Source organism: Ranitomeya imitator, chromosome 3, assembly GCF_032444005.1.
Source record: "Ranitomeya imitator isolate aRanImi1 chromosome 3, aRanImi1.pri, whole genome shotgun sequence".
Classification (NCBI taxonomy): domain Eukaryota; kingdom Metazoa; phylum Chordata; class Amphibia; order Anura; family Dendrobatidae; genus Ranitomeya; species Ranitomeya imitator.
In genome coordinates this window covers 802,888,022-802,902,518 of record NC_091284.1, presented here as the reverse complement: position 1 = coordinate 802,902,518, position 14,497 = coordinate 802,888,022, and the positions used below count along the sequence as shown (strand labels likewise).

Below are 14,497 nucleotides of genomic sequence, written 5' to 3'. Positions count from 1 at the left end.
ACTTCCAACCTTTGTTGTGGGGGATTTGAACTGTATCCTGGAGAAAGATGCCAGGGCTGGGTCTTATGTATCCAGGGTAGATGTTACAGGTAACAGGTGGAAGCAGCTGGTGTCTGATTTTTCACTTAAAGATGCAGTGGAAGTTAGTCCTGGCCCTTTTACATATCATGCGGATGATGGGTGCACTGATTCTCGCTTGGATTTTTTCTTTTATACATCTTTTGCGGTTAAGTGTGTGAAGTATGAGCAAGAGCGGGTGGGGTTTTCTGATCATGAATGTTTGTCTGGAGTGTTTGAGGTTAATAATGTTTTCCATGGCCGGGGTGTGTGGCGGATGAATGTTAGTATGTTGCTTGATGTGAATGTAAGGAGGGCGTTTGAAAGAAAGTATGCTTTTTGGTGTAGGAAGAAAGGCTGTTTTTCAAATCTTTTATTGTGGTGGGACTGGGTTAAAATTAAAATAGGTGGTTTCTTCAGGCACTTGGGATATGCAAGGGCATGGAATAGGAGGTTGTTGTATAAAAGGCATGCTGGGAGAATTTCTTATTTGCATAAATGCAAATCTTTGGGTCTGGATGTGCAGAATGATTTGGAGCGGGCAAAAAAGGAGATGAATGGTTGGCTTGGAGAGGAAGGTAAGAAGATTATTTTCAGATCAAGAGTGGAAGTGAGAGAGAAAGATGAAAAGTGTACTCGTTTCTTTTTCAAAAAGATGTGTAGTGGTGGAAGGGACATGAGTGTGTTGTTGGATGGGAACAATTGTGAGGTGCGTGGTATGCAAGTTTTGAAGGTGGTGGCTGAATTCTATAGTGGTTTATATGAAAGGAAAGTTTGTGATTTGGGTGTTGATGATGAGTTTTTGGATGTGATAGAGAGGTTTGTCCCGGAGGGTGAGTTTCAGTTTCTAATGGGGGAAGTTACAAAGGAGGAAATTGGAGGGATTGTATCTAAGGCAGCCAAAAATAAAGCTCCTGGTCATGATGGGATTCCTTGGGAATTTTATGAGAAGTACTGGGAAGTGATTGGTGGTGATGTGGTGGAAGTGATGAGTATGATTTTTGGGGGTGCAAGGATGACTGAGAGTATGAAGCAAGGGGTAGTGGTGTTAATTTTCAAGAAGGGTGATAGGCGTATTTTGGGTAATTGGAGACCCATTACTCTTTTGAACACTGACTACAAAATTTTTTCTAAATTAATGGCAAATCGTATGAGAGAGGTGGTGGGTCATGTTATACATGAAGATCAGGTTTGTGCAGTGCCTGGTCGAAAGATTCATGATAATGTGGTGTTAGTACGGGATATGTTGGGGGATTGTAAAGCTAGGAAGTGTGGTGTGATTGTTTGTGCTTTAGATTTTGAGAAAGCGTTTGATCGGGTGGCTCATGTGTTTTTGTTTAAAGTGTTGAGGCGTATGGGTTTTCCAGATAGGTTTGTTGATTTGTTGTTTGGTATGTATGAGGGGGCTAAAAGTAGAGTGTTGGTGAATGGTTTTTTTACTTTTCCTTTTGATATTTGTTCTGGGGTAAGGCAGGGGTGTCCTTTGTCGCCCATCTTGTTTATATGTGCTATTGAGCCGCTTTTGGTGATGTTGAGAAAGGATAAGGTTTTTAGAGGTTTTTTTGTTCCGGGGAGTGATGGAAGGTGTTTAAAAGTGTTGGGTTATATGGATGATATTTGTGTTTTTTGTGATTCGGTTTGTGAAGTTGCTAGAGTGAGGTTATTGGTTAGTCTTTTTTGTATTGCTTCTGCTTTTAGGATTAATTGGGGGAAAAGTAATATGAAGGTTTTCTTCAAACATGTTTCTGTAGTGGATTGTGGTATGGTATTAGCTGGTGATAGTATTAGGGTGTTGGGGGTGGATTTTAGTGAGAGTTTGAATGGGGATGAGTGTTGGGTGGAATTAGGACGTAGGATTTCCAAGAAGCTTGATTTTTGGCGTTTAAGGGATTTGTCCTTTACTGGTAAAGTGCTTGTTGTTAAGAGTGTTGTTTTGCCCATGATTTTATATATCGCTCTGGTGTTTCCTCCGTCTAACATGATGTTAAAAAAGGTTAATCGGATTCTGTTTTTGTTCTTATGGGGGTCTGGAATGGAGAAGGCAAAGCGAGAGATATTGGTAAAGAGGAGGGAACTTGGAGGACTGGATTTTCCCAATTTGGAGGTTTTTCTGGGGATTAATTATATTGGTTTTTTTGTTGGGTCTCTTTCTAAGTCTTCCAAGACTGCCTGTATGTTGAGGTACTTGGCGGGTTCTGTGTTGGGTCGTTTGAAGTGGGTGGTTCCTGATAGAAGTAAGCCCTTTGGTTTTTTTTGTCCTGAATGGTATTTGTATGTTGAGCGGTTTGTGAGGAAGTATAGATTGGAAAACGTAAAAATGGAACAGTTTGTAAGTAAGAAAAAGTTAATTAAGAGGATGTGTGTGGATGGGTCTATATGTGAGATTAATGGTTTGAAATCTGCTGAGGCGGAAGCTGTGTGGGGGAAAGTTTCTAAGTACGATTTGACTAATAAGCAGAAGGATCTTGTTTGGATGTCTTTGCATGGTATTTTACCAGTTAGGAGTGTGCAGAAGAGGAGAGGTCTTGTGCCTTCTGAAAGGTGTCCTAGGGTTGGATGTGGAGATGATGAGGATGTAAGTCATGTTTTTTGGTCTTGTAGGTATGCAAGAGACGTATGGAATAGATTAGGCAGGATGTGTTTGGGTCTGACTGGGATTAGGAGTTTGAACTTAGAAATTGTTATGTTTGGTCTTTGTAGGTTGAGTAGGAGAAATGATAGGTTGTTATGGTTGTTTTTGGCATGTGTGAAGGAAGTTTTGTGGGATGTGAGGAATTTGAATGTTTATAAGAAAGAAGTGTTTGAGATTGATGATTGTGTGAGAATGGTATTGGATAAGCTGTATTTTTGCTATAAGTGGGATGCTGATAGAGGTATGGATGCTGAAGGTAATTGGAAATTTTTGAAGTGGAAGCATTGGGTGGCGGGTGTGTGATTTTTGATGGATTTTATGTTATTCTGCTGATATTGTATTATGGATTGTTGTGGTGTGCTAAATAAAATATGGCCATTATGATGAGTTTTGTGATAGTCTCGTCAGGTGGTTTTGCCCTTTTGGGTCTGACTCCTGACTTTTGACTATGTCTGAAACCTGAATGGTTTAAAAAAAAAAAAAAAAAAAAAAAATCTGTTCTTATCAGTTTAATATCTGATACGTCCCCCATGTGGGGACCATATATTAAATGGCTTTTTGGAACAGGGAGCTGGAAATGGAGCTTGCTCAGTCCACTCCACGCATTGACCCGCTATTGCAGTCTCTCCGGGAACAGTGCACTCCTTCTCTGATCCGGTTTCTAAAAACAGATTGAATGGAAATTAATCAGCACAGCAAGTTGTCTTGGAACCCTAGATGGGAATTTATTTCAGGGTTGTTAAGGAAGCACATTTCACATGCCGCTGGCTGCCAAATGTAGTATGCTGCTCGATTTCACTTGCCTAATTGCAACATTTTGTGTGCCTTGCTTTCACCTCGGTATGTATGTATGTATGTATGTATGTATGTATGTATATATGTATGTCAAGCATTGCATTGCATTCAATAGGCAATCAATCAATCAGGCAATCAATTTTCAGTCTTTCCTGGTTGCTGCAACAGGTGTGTTAAGATGTAGGCCTGAATTAGGCCTTTCTTACAGTGTAGCAAATATACTGTGCCATCTACAGAATTAGGCCCCTGCCTGCTGTCAGCACTTGGTATTTAAATTGAAGCATCCAATGAGTAGTTCTGCCATACGTACCACATTTGTGACCACCGATCATGAATTCTTTTGGAAGACATTGTTTACCTCTTGTGGACCACCGACTTTGAAATGCGGTGTATGATAGGTATTTGAAAAAAAGGAAAACTGGTGTCTGTGCTGATCTCGAATCTGCTAGTCTTGTGTCTTGTAGATACACCTGTGTGAGGAGTATTCTAATGCTTTTGACCAACCAGGTGCGCTGCCTGCAGTCGATAGAATCTTAGCACGGAACCTTCACCTGCAGTCACAATGGGGATGGTGGGTGTGTCAAAGTGGGCAGAGTTATGCAGATTCAAAACGCGTTGGGCGCAGCTTCAACGAGCACACACAGACACACACAGCCAAACAACCGACCAAAACCCACCCACACCCGAACTGTCATTGAGAATGCATCCAGAGTTTCTGAAAATGTCTTCCTTGCGGCAATCTTTGGCTAGGTCTCCACAATGGGTGTCGGTTGTAGGCCTGGGTGCGTCTGAAATGGCCAACCATTTCAGGCCATCGCTTCTCGGCCTTTTGGCTCAGATCGGGGTGAATAACCATGGTCTGGGCTGGGGGGGTTTTCTTGGCGTGGAGTTTCTCCGGCGTCCGTGAGTGGCGATCTTGTGCTTCGGGCACTCTTTGCTGACATGGCAGCAATTCGCAACACTGTGCGTTTGACCATTTCTCCGGAAAAGAAGTATGGCTTGCAGCTTTCCTTCATCGTGGAAGACATCCTCAAGGAACTGGCACTTATCGATTTGGGTAAAGTCTTTTGTATCCAGGATTTTCCATCTTCCGGTCAGTACGATATTACCTTTTATCAGGAGGAGGATTGTTTGAACTTTTTTCAGCTCTTGAGAGAGAATGTGGATCATCCTTCATTGAAGTATGTGACTGTGGCTCCTCTTTTTTCTATAATTGAGAGGCCTTTGCTTCTGCATTGCTATAACCCCTTTATTGACTCTGCCTTGTTGAAAGCCTTTCTTGCCAGATATTTTTCGTCTGTGCGAATGGGGCCGATGCAGCGAAATTGCTTTGGGGTGTTCAATGGGAAGCATAAATTCTGGGTACGCTTTAAGCCTGACCCAGACGGCATAGGGGGTATAATGCATCCCCCAGCAAATTTCTCTGTTGGTGGTAATAAGGGATTTTTGCATTACCCTGGTCAGCCGACCTTTTGTAGGGCATGTTTCCGATATGGGCATGTGAAAGAGCAATGTACTCATGGCACTACATGTAGGAATTGCAAGAGGTCGGGACATGAAACTGCTGGTTGTCCTTATCCCCCGGCTTGTGATTTGTGTGGGAGTCGTGAACACACTTGTAAGATGTGTCCGGGGCTTAGGCAGCAGTATGCTTCCGATAAGGCCCGTTTTGCTAGACAGACTGCCAGGTTGTTTGCCACACCTGTCACGCCTGCTGAAGGCCAGACTGTCTTAGCTGCTGAGGAGGCGGTGCCAGAAGTTGGAGTGAGTCCTGTCTTAGACCCTCTGGAAGGACCTGATGTGGGTAGTAGTACCGTGGCTCCCGTGGAATCCATGGAATTGCAAATGGTGGCTGAGAATGATGAACTTCCTGTGGTGGAGGCTATAATATCTAGTCCAGAAATGGTGGAGGAGACGCCCAGTACAAGTCTGGTGGAGTTTGATAGCCCAAGCATGGAGGCTCAGGAAGATGCCGGTGCTTCTGCAGAGATTGTGCAGTCTGAAACCCCCAATATTGACTTGTCTTCCTTGGTAGCTAAAGCAGAGAGTGCTGCTATTGTTTATCAGGCAGTGTCCAAAAAATCAGCTGCAAAACAGGTGAAGAGGTTGAAGAGGAAGGAAATCAAGCCTATTGTAACTGAGAATCGTTTTGACATACTTGGAGGTGATGTAGAACCCCCCCCTGAGCTCCCTGACCCCCCTCTCCTTCCGGTGATGGCTCCAGTGTCTCCGGGACAAGGTTATCTTAGCGATGAGAAGGTGGCTGACCTGGAGAGGATAACTGGTTTCCCCCGTGGAACTTGAATGTTCAGTGTTTTTTTTCTTTTCTTTTTTTTCCTGAGATAGCTATATGGCTATGCGTTTGAAAATCATCTCTCAAAATGTGAGAGTTTTTCAGTCTCTGGCTAGGCGTGCATCTATTTTGGATTTTTTGAGTTTGAAAGGGGGTGATATTGTATGTGTGCAGGAGTGTGGTCTGAATAGGTGTCCTAAGAAGAATGAATGGAGGTTTGGTGAGGCTATATGGTCTTTTTCTTTGGTAAATAAGAATGATGGGGTCGGGGTGTTGTTTAGGAATAAGGATATTGTGTTAAAACAAAGTGTTGTGGTGGAGGATGGAAGGTGTGTATGTCTGCTTCTTTCCTGTAGGGGGTGGGATTTTAAGTTGATTAATATTTATGCACATGCTGATAAAAACGCCAGGCTTGCTCTGTTTGATAAACTGAATTTTTTTTTGCATGGCAAACTTCCAACCTTTGTTGTGGGGGATTTGAACTGTATCCTGGAGAAAGATGCCAGGGCTGGGTCTTATGTATCCAGGGTAGATGTTACAGGTAACAGGTGGAAGCAGCTGGTGTCTGATTTTTCACTTAAAGATGCAGTGGAAGTTAGTCCTGGCCCTTTTACATATCATGCGGATGATGGGTGCACTGATTCTCGCTTGGATTTTTTCTTTTATACATCTTTTGCGGTTAAGTGTGTGAAGTATGAGCAAGAGCGGGTGGGGTTTTCTGATCATGAATGTTTGTCTGGAGTGTTTGAGGTTAATAATGTTTTCCATGGCCGGGGTGTGTGGCGGATGAATGTTAGTATGTTGCTTGATGTGAATGTAAGGAGGGCGTTTGAAAGAAAGTATGCTTTTTGGTGTAGGAAGAAAGGCTGTTTTTCAAATCTTTTATTGTGGTGGGACTGGGTTAAAATTAAAATAGGTGGTTTCTTCAGGCACTTGGGATATGCAAGGGCATGGAATAGGAGGTTGTTGTATAAAAGGCATGCTGGGAGAATTTCTTATTTGCATAAATGCAAATCTTTGGGTCTGGATGTGCAGAATGATTTGGAGCGGGCAAAAAAGGAGATGAATGGTTGGCTTGGAGAGGAAGGTAAGAAGATTATTTTCAGATCAAGAGTGGAAGTGAGAGAGAAAGATGAAAAGTGTACTCGTTTCTTTTTCAAAAAGATGTGTAGTGGTGGAAGGGACATGAGTGTGTTGTTGGATGGGAACAATTGTGAGGTGCGTGGTATGCAAGTTTTGAAGGTGGTGGCTGAATTCTATAGTGGTTTATATGAAAGGAAAGTTTGTGATTTGGGTGTTGATGATGAGTTTTTGGATGTGATAGAGAGGTTTGTCCCGGAGGGTGAGTTTCAGTTTCTAATGGGGGAAGTTACAAAGGAGGAAATTGGAGGGATTGTATCTAAGGCAGCCAAAAATAAAGCTCCTGGTCATGATGGGATTCCTTGGGAATTTTATGAGAAGTACTGGGAAGTGATTGGTGGTGATGTGGTGGAAGTGATGAGTATGATTTTTGGGGGTGCAAGGATGACTGAGAGTATGAAGCAAGGGGTAGTGGTGTTAATTTTCAAGAAGGGTGATAGGCGTATTTTGGGTAATTGGAGACCCATTACTCTTTTGAACACTGACTACAAAATTTTTTCTAAATTAATGGCAAATCGTATGAGAGAGGTGGTGGGTCATGTTATACATGAAGATCAGGTTTGTGCAGTGCCTGGTCGAAAGATTCATGATAATGTGGTGTTAGTACGGGATATGTTGGGGGATTGTAAAGCTAGGAAGTGTGGTGTGATTGTTTGTGCTTTAGATTTTGAGAAAGCGTTTGATCGGGTGGCTCATGTGTTTTTGTTTAAAGTGTTGAGGCGTATGGGTTTTCCAGATAGGTTTGTTGATTTGTTGTTTGGTATGTATGAGGGGGCTAAAAGTAGAGTGTTGGTGAATGGTTTTTTTACTTTTCCTTTTGATATTTGTTCTGGGGTAAGGCAGGGGTGTCCTTTGTCGCCCATCTTGTTTATATGTGCTATTGAGCCGCTTTTGGTGATGTTGAGAAAGGATAAGGTTTTTAGAGGTTTTTTTGTTCCGGGGAGTGATGGAAGGTGTTTAAAAGTGTTGGGTTATATGGATGATATTTGTGTTTTTTGTGATTCGGTTTGTGAAGTTGCTAGAGTGAGGTTATTGGTTAGTCTTTTTTGTATTGCTTCTGCTTTTAGGATTAATTGGGGGAAAAGTAATATGAAGGTTTTCTTCAAACATGTTTCTGTAGTGGATTGTGGTATGGTATTAGCTGGTGATAGTATTAGGGTGTTGGGGGTGGATTTTAGTGAGAGTTTGAATGGGGATGAGTGTTGGGTGGAATTAGGACGTAGGATTTCCAAGAAGCTTGATTTTTGGCGTTTAAGGGATTTGTCCTTTACTGGTAAAGTGCTTGTTGTTAAGAGTGTTGTTTTGCCCATGATTTTATATATCGCTCTGGTGTTTCCTCCGTCTAACATGATGTTAAAAAAGGTTAATCGGATTCTGTTTTTGTTCTTATGGGGGTCTGGAATGGAGAAGGCAAAGCGAGAGATATTGGTAAAGAGGAGGGAACTTGGAGGACTGGATTTTCCCAATTTGGAGGTTTTTCTGGGGATTAATTATATTGTTTTTTTTGTTGGGTCTCTTTCTAAGTCTTCCAAGACTGCCTGTATGTTGAGGTACTTGGCGGGTTCTGTGTTGGGTCGTTTGAAGTGGGTGGTTCCTGATAGAAGTAAGCCCTTTGGTTTTTTTTGTCCTGAATGGTATTTGTATGTTGAGCGGTTTGTGAGGAAGTATAGATTGGAAAACGTAAAAATGGAACAGTTTGTAAGTAAGAAAAAGTTAATTAAGAGGATGTGTGTGGATGGGTCTATATGTGAGATTAATGGTTTGAAATCTGCTGAGGCGGAAGCTGTGTGGGGGAAAGTTTCTAAGTACGATTTGACTAATAAGCAGAAGGATCTTGTTTGGATGTCTTTGCATGGTATTTTACCAGTTAGGAGTGTGCAGAAGAGGAGAGGTCTTGTGCCTTCTGAAAGGTGTCCTAGGGTTGGATGTGGAGATGATGAGGATGTAAGTCATGTTTTTTGGTCTTGTAGGTATGCAAGAGACGTATGGAATAGATTAGGCAGGATGTGTTTGGGTCTGACTGGGATTAGGAGTTTGAACTTAGAAATTGTTATGTTTGGTCTTTGTAGGTTGAGTAGGAGAAATGATAGGTTGTTATGGTTGTTTTTGGCATGTGTGAAGGAAGTTTTGTGGGATGTGAGGAATTTGAATGTTTATAAGAAAGAAGTGTTTGAGATTGATGATTGTGTGAGAATGGTTTGGATAAGCTGTATTTTTGCTATAAGTGGGATGCTGATAGAGGTATGGATGCTGAAGGTAATTGGAAATTTTTGAAGTGGAAGCATTGGGTGGCGGGTGTGTGATTTTTGATGGATTTTATGTTATTCTGCTGATATTGTATTATGGATTGTTGTGGTGTGCTAAATAAAATATGGCCATTATGATGAGTTTTGTGATAGTCTCGTCAGGTGGTTTTGCCCTTTTGGGTCTGACTCCTGACTTTTGACTATGTCTGAAACCTGAATGGTTTAAAAAAAAAAAAAAAAAAAAATCTGTTCTTATCAGTTTAATATCTGATACGTCCCCCATGTGGGGACCATATATTAAATGGCTTTTTGGAACAGGGAGCTGGAAATGGAGCTTGCTCAGTCCACTCCACGCATTGACCCGCTATTGCAGTCTCTCCGGGAACAGTGCACTCCTTCTCTGATCCGGTTTCTAAAAACAGATTGAATGGAAATTAATCAGCACAGCAAGTTGTCTTGGAACCCTAGATGGGAATTTATTTCAGGGTTGTTAAGGAAGCACATTTCACATGCCGCTGGCTGCCAAATGTAGCATGCTGCTCGATTTCACTTGCCTAATTGCAACATTTTGTGTGCCTTGCTTTCACCTCTGTATGTATGTATGTATGTATGTATGTATATATGTATGTCAAGCATTGCATTGCATTCAATAGGCAATCAATCAATCAATCAGGCAATCAATTTTCAGTCTTTCCTGGTTGCTGCAACAGGTGTGTTAAGATGTAGGCCTGAATTAGGCCTTTCTTACAGTGTAGCAAATATACTGTGCCATCTACAGAATTAGGCCCCTGCCTGCTGTCAGCACTTGGTATTTAAATTGAAGCATCCAATGAGTAGTTCTGCCATACATACCACATTTGTGACCACCGATCATGAATTCTTTTGGAAGACATTGTTTACCTCTTGTGGACCACCGACTTTGAAATGCGGTGTATGATAGGTATTTGAAAAAAAGGAAAACTGGTGTCTGTGCTGATCTCGAATCTGCTAGTCTTGTGTCTTGTAGATACACCTGTGTGAGGAGTATTCTAATGCTTTTGACCAACCAGGTGCGCTGCCTGCAGTCGATAGAATCTTAGCACGGAACCTTCACCTGCAGTCACAATGGGGATGGTGGGTGTGTCAAAGTGGGCAGAGTTATGCAGATTCAAAACGCGTTGGGCGCAGCTTCAACGAGCACACACAGACACACACAGCCAAACAACCGACCAAAACCCAAGCACACCCGAACTGTCATTGAGAATGCATCCAGAGTTTCTGAAAATGTCTTCCTTGCGGCAATCTTTGGCTAGGTCTCCACAATGGGTGTCGGTTGTAGGCCTGGGTGCGTCTGAAATGGCCAACCATTTCAGGCCATCGCTTCTCGGCCTTTTGGCTAAGATCAAGTGCAGTGGCTTAATTGTTGCTGTACTTGGTCTGGTCTAAGGTGTCTGGGGTACCCGGTTCGTCGGCCTTGGGGGATCGTCCTCACTTAACGGTGGGGACTTCACCCCCTTGCTGCTATAGGCGTCCGGCTTAGCCCCCAGACAACGAGGAGTGATCGCGTCTTGTTTTCAGGGCGACCTGAATAATAAGGGCGTTCCTTTTGCTGAGCGTTAAATCGCTTAGTGGGCAGAGTACGTTCTTGGGGTACCCCCTTCTCGGTCTTGGGACGGGTCTTGCCTTTGGTGGGATTCTGCCCCTTGTTACTATAGGGAAGGGGCTTAGTCCCTGAGGGCCGAAAATGCCATTCTCTTTTGGATTTGCGGTGGGGGAGACTCCTCTGCGACAATCCATTAGAATCGAGGTGGATGAATGCCAGCGTCATGAAAAGAACCTGCACTATATTGTGAATGAGGTTCTTTTCGGGTTCTTCCTCCTAGAGAGAAATAAAATCCTGTGTCTGTACGACCAGGAGTTCCGTGGCCGATATACCATCTCGTTTACGGCCAAATCATGCTGTGATAACATCCATGCAGCATTGTTGGTTGCGGACAAGGACAGTAACATTCTGAATGGACTAAGGTTCGACTTTCTGTATGGCGAAGAAGAAGTACCATTGGTGCTCTTCATGTACAGTCCATTTGTCTCCGAGGGCGATATCGAAACCTTTTTGAGGCGTTACTGCAAGTCAGTGCGCTTCTCACATGAGATCCTCAACTCCCAACGCTTCTGGAATGGGAAGAGGAAATATCTTGTGAAATTCCATACGGAACGTGGTAACATTGGGGGCTTATGCCATCCGCCTGCCAATTTCGCAATTGGTAGTGTCAGGGGCTTCCTACGCTACCCAGGAATGCCCTTGCGCTGCCGAAATTGCCAAGAATATGGGCATACTCGAGAAAGTTGCGCAAACGCTCATGTAGTCCTCTGTAATAAATGCGGTAAGAGTGGGCACACCTCCGCCATGTGTGACTCTGATATCGTATGCAATCTCTGTGGGAAGGCCGGTCACGCCTTCAGAAATTGTCCGAGCAAAAGGACAAGAGCTGATGGTCCGTCTAAGTCAGGCCAACTGACTATCAAAAATGTCACCGAAGGGAGTATGGCGATACCTGCCCCTGGACCTGGGTTGGCGCACGCTGACGGGCCCGGACCAGGCCCTTCTGTAGTCCCGCCGGAAAATTTGCCGGTGGATTCTCGGAGGGATGGTCATAGGGGCTCCTTAAATCCTCCTGGGGATTCCCTAAATATAGAATTGATCGATGTAGTGGCTCTAGATGTCACAGTCGCCCAGAGTCAAAAGGAGATAAGGCCCTCGTTCAGCATGAATGCACCCCCGGCATTGTGCGGAGCCGAGGAGTCCTTTAGTACCCCGATGGAAAAGGAAAATCCCAGTTTCACCCTACCGTTATCGGGAAGCTCGGGTAAAGGCAAGCAGGGTACAAATCCTAAACGATCAGTCAGTGTGGAAAACCGGAGGGGAACCTCTAGGGCGCGAAATAAAAAAGATCCTGATAAGACCTCATCGGGTCGTAAGCCATGTACCAGGAGTCGCAGTAACTCCTTGACCAGATCGAGAGCAGAGGATGACCAGAGGGATGACATCATAGACCAGACCTCCATGACGACAGCAGACCAGACCTCCATGATGACAGCAGGTGTAAATGAACCAGAGGATATGGACTCCACACAGCATCTGAAAAGACAGAGAGATGAGGTGAAACAGCCTAAGGTTCAGAGGAAATTTGGATGTCGAAGTACTGGGGAGGAGCCAAGAGAGGATGTCGCCTTTCTTCCTGCCTCAGATCCAAGTAATATTCAACAAATCCTGACCCCTGGAGAGATGGAGGAGAGGCCGGAAATCGTTTTTTTTCCTACACTAAGCTCTGATTCCTCTTAAATGTCTGCTCCTATAAAGATTGCCTCACTAAATGTGAGGTCCCTAAAGAGCCCTATACGCAGGGCTGCTTTATTCTCTTATTTAGAGACACTTGACTTTGATCTATTTTTCTTACAAGAATGTGGCATACAGTGCAGTCTAAATTACAAGGACATAAAAGAAGATTGGACACTGGGCACTTCTGTGTGGTCTGGTGCCAATGACTGCCGAGCTGCCGGAATTGGACTCCTCTGCCGTGGACATTCTATCATCATTCAGTCCGTGACTGAGATTATGCCGGGTAGAGCTATCTTAGTCCATCTTAATTTCAAAGGACTTCCTTTGCGTATATTGAATGTATATGCCCCTCCTGGAAAGCAAGAGAGAGCTGAATTATTTGATATCTTGCCTTTATTTTGTGTTGGGTCAACCCCCCTGTTGGTTGGAGGAGACTTCAATTGCACGCGGGAGGGGGAATGTCGACAGGGTGGTGATGTGAACCGTAAGGACCGTACCACCTATCTATTAAAAAGTCTGATTGATGATTTTAAGTTGCAAGATTGTTGGAAGGTGCTCATGCCGGCGGACCCGGGGGTTACATGGTCCAATGGTAGAGTTTCTTCTAGGATTGATTTTATATTTGCTTCAATTGGTTTTAAGGCCCATAAATGCTCTCTTTTATCTAATTTATTTTCAGATCATAAGGTTTTATCTGTGGAGCTGGAGCTGGAGGGGGAACAAAAAATCTCAAAGGGATCATGGAGATTAAATACAACTCTCCTAGAAGACCCTGAGATTCAGGAAAGGTTTGTACACGTGTACCAACACTGGCAATCCAAAAGAGACCCCAGAACCTCTATGCTAGGGTGGTGGGAGAGGATAAAACCTAAAATTAAATTTTTCTTTATTAAGGAAGGAAAAAATAAAGCTAAACAGAAAAAGCAGTGGTTCTATGTTTTAAATATGAGATTACAGGTACTTTTTAAACTAAAAGATGTTGAGGTTGATGTAGATGATGATATTGCAAATTTGAAGTCTGAAATAAAAAGTACCCTGGATGAGAAAGGAAAACAAATAATTTTTAACTCCCATGTACAGCATCTGGAGGAAGGAGAAAAATGTTCCCGTTTCTTCTTCAAAAAGGTAATGGGGAGGAGGGACGCAATTTTAAATCTGGAGGGTGAAACTAATACTGTGAGAATGTTAGATAAAGCTTTTTATTTTTATCAACATCTTTTTAATACCAAAGTGATAGATCCTTCCTTTTTAGATTATGCTATTAATTCCCTTGATTTTAAGTTGGATTTTTTAGACCAAAGTATTTTATCCAGTGATCTCACCAGTGAGGAACTTTTACGGGGCTTCAAAAGCTTCTCCAATGGGAAAGCTCCCGGTGAGGATGGTTTACCAATTGAGTTTTATCTGATTTTTTGGGGGATTTTAAAGGAGGATTTGTTTTTATTGTTCAAAGAAGCTTTTAATACCAAGGAATTACCCCCTTCTTGGAGGAGAGGTTTGGTGTCTCTAATATACAAAAAAGGAGACAGGAGCCAACTTAAAAATTGGCGGCCTATTACACTTTTAAATATTGATTATAAAATTTTAGCCAAACTCATTGCACTCCGTTTAAAACCTTTTATTTCAAAATTAATTCACCCTAACCAAGTGTGTGGAGTCCCCGGTAGAACGATAGCTGAGCCACTTAATATAATTAGAGATACTATATGGTATTTTAAAGAGAGAGGTCAAGGTCTTGCCATTTTATCTTTGGACTTCGAAAAAGCCTTTGACAGGGTATCACACGATTTCCTTTTTATGGTTCTTAAAAAAATGGCGTTTCCAGAGAAAATTTTAACCCGCATCATGCTTTTATACAATTCCTGTTTTAGTCAAATCTCTATAAATGGGTTTTTAACAAAGGGAGTTCCTCTGCTGTCTGGGGTAAAACAGGGGTGTCCTCTGTCCCCACTACTCTTTATCTGTGCGATGGAACCACTGCTAACTTTATTAAGAAAAGATAAAGTAATTAAAGG

At 42.8% G+C, this 14,497-nt stretch overlaps 2 pseudogenes; both read left to right on the top strand.

The window, feature by feature from the left end:
* The first annotated feature begins 3,124 nt into the window (after positions 1-3,124).
* Positions 3,125-3,336, top strand: LOC138673311 (U2 spliceosomal RNA; annotated as a pseudogene).
* Positions 3,337-9,352: 6,016 nt separating this feature from the next.
* Positions 9,353-9,561, top strand: LOC138673310 (U2 spliceosomal RNA; annotated as a pseudogene).
* Positions 9,562-14,497: the final 4,936 nt, after the last annotated feature.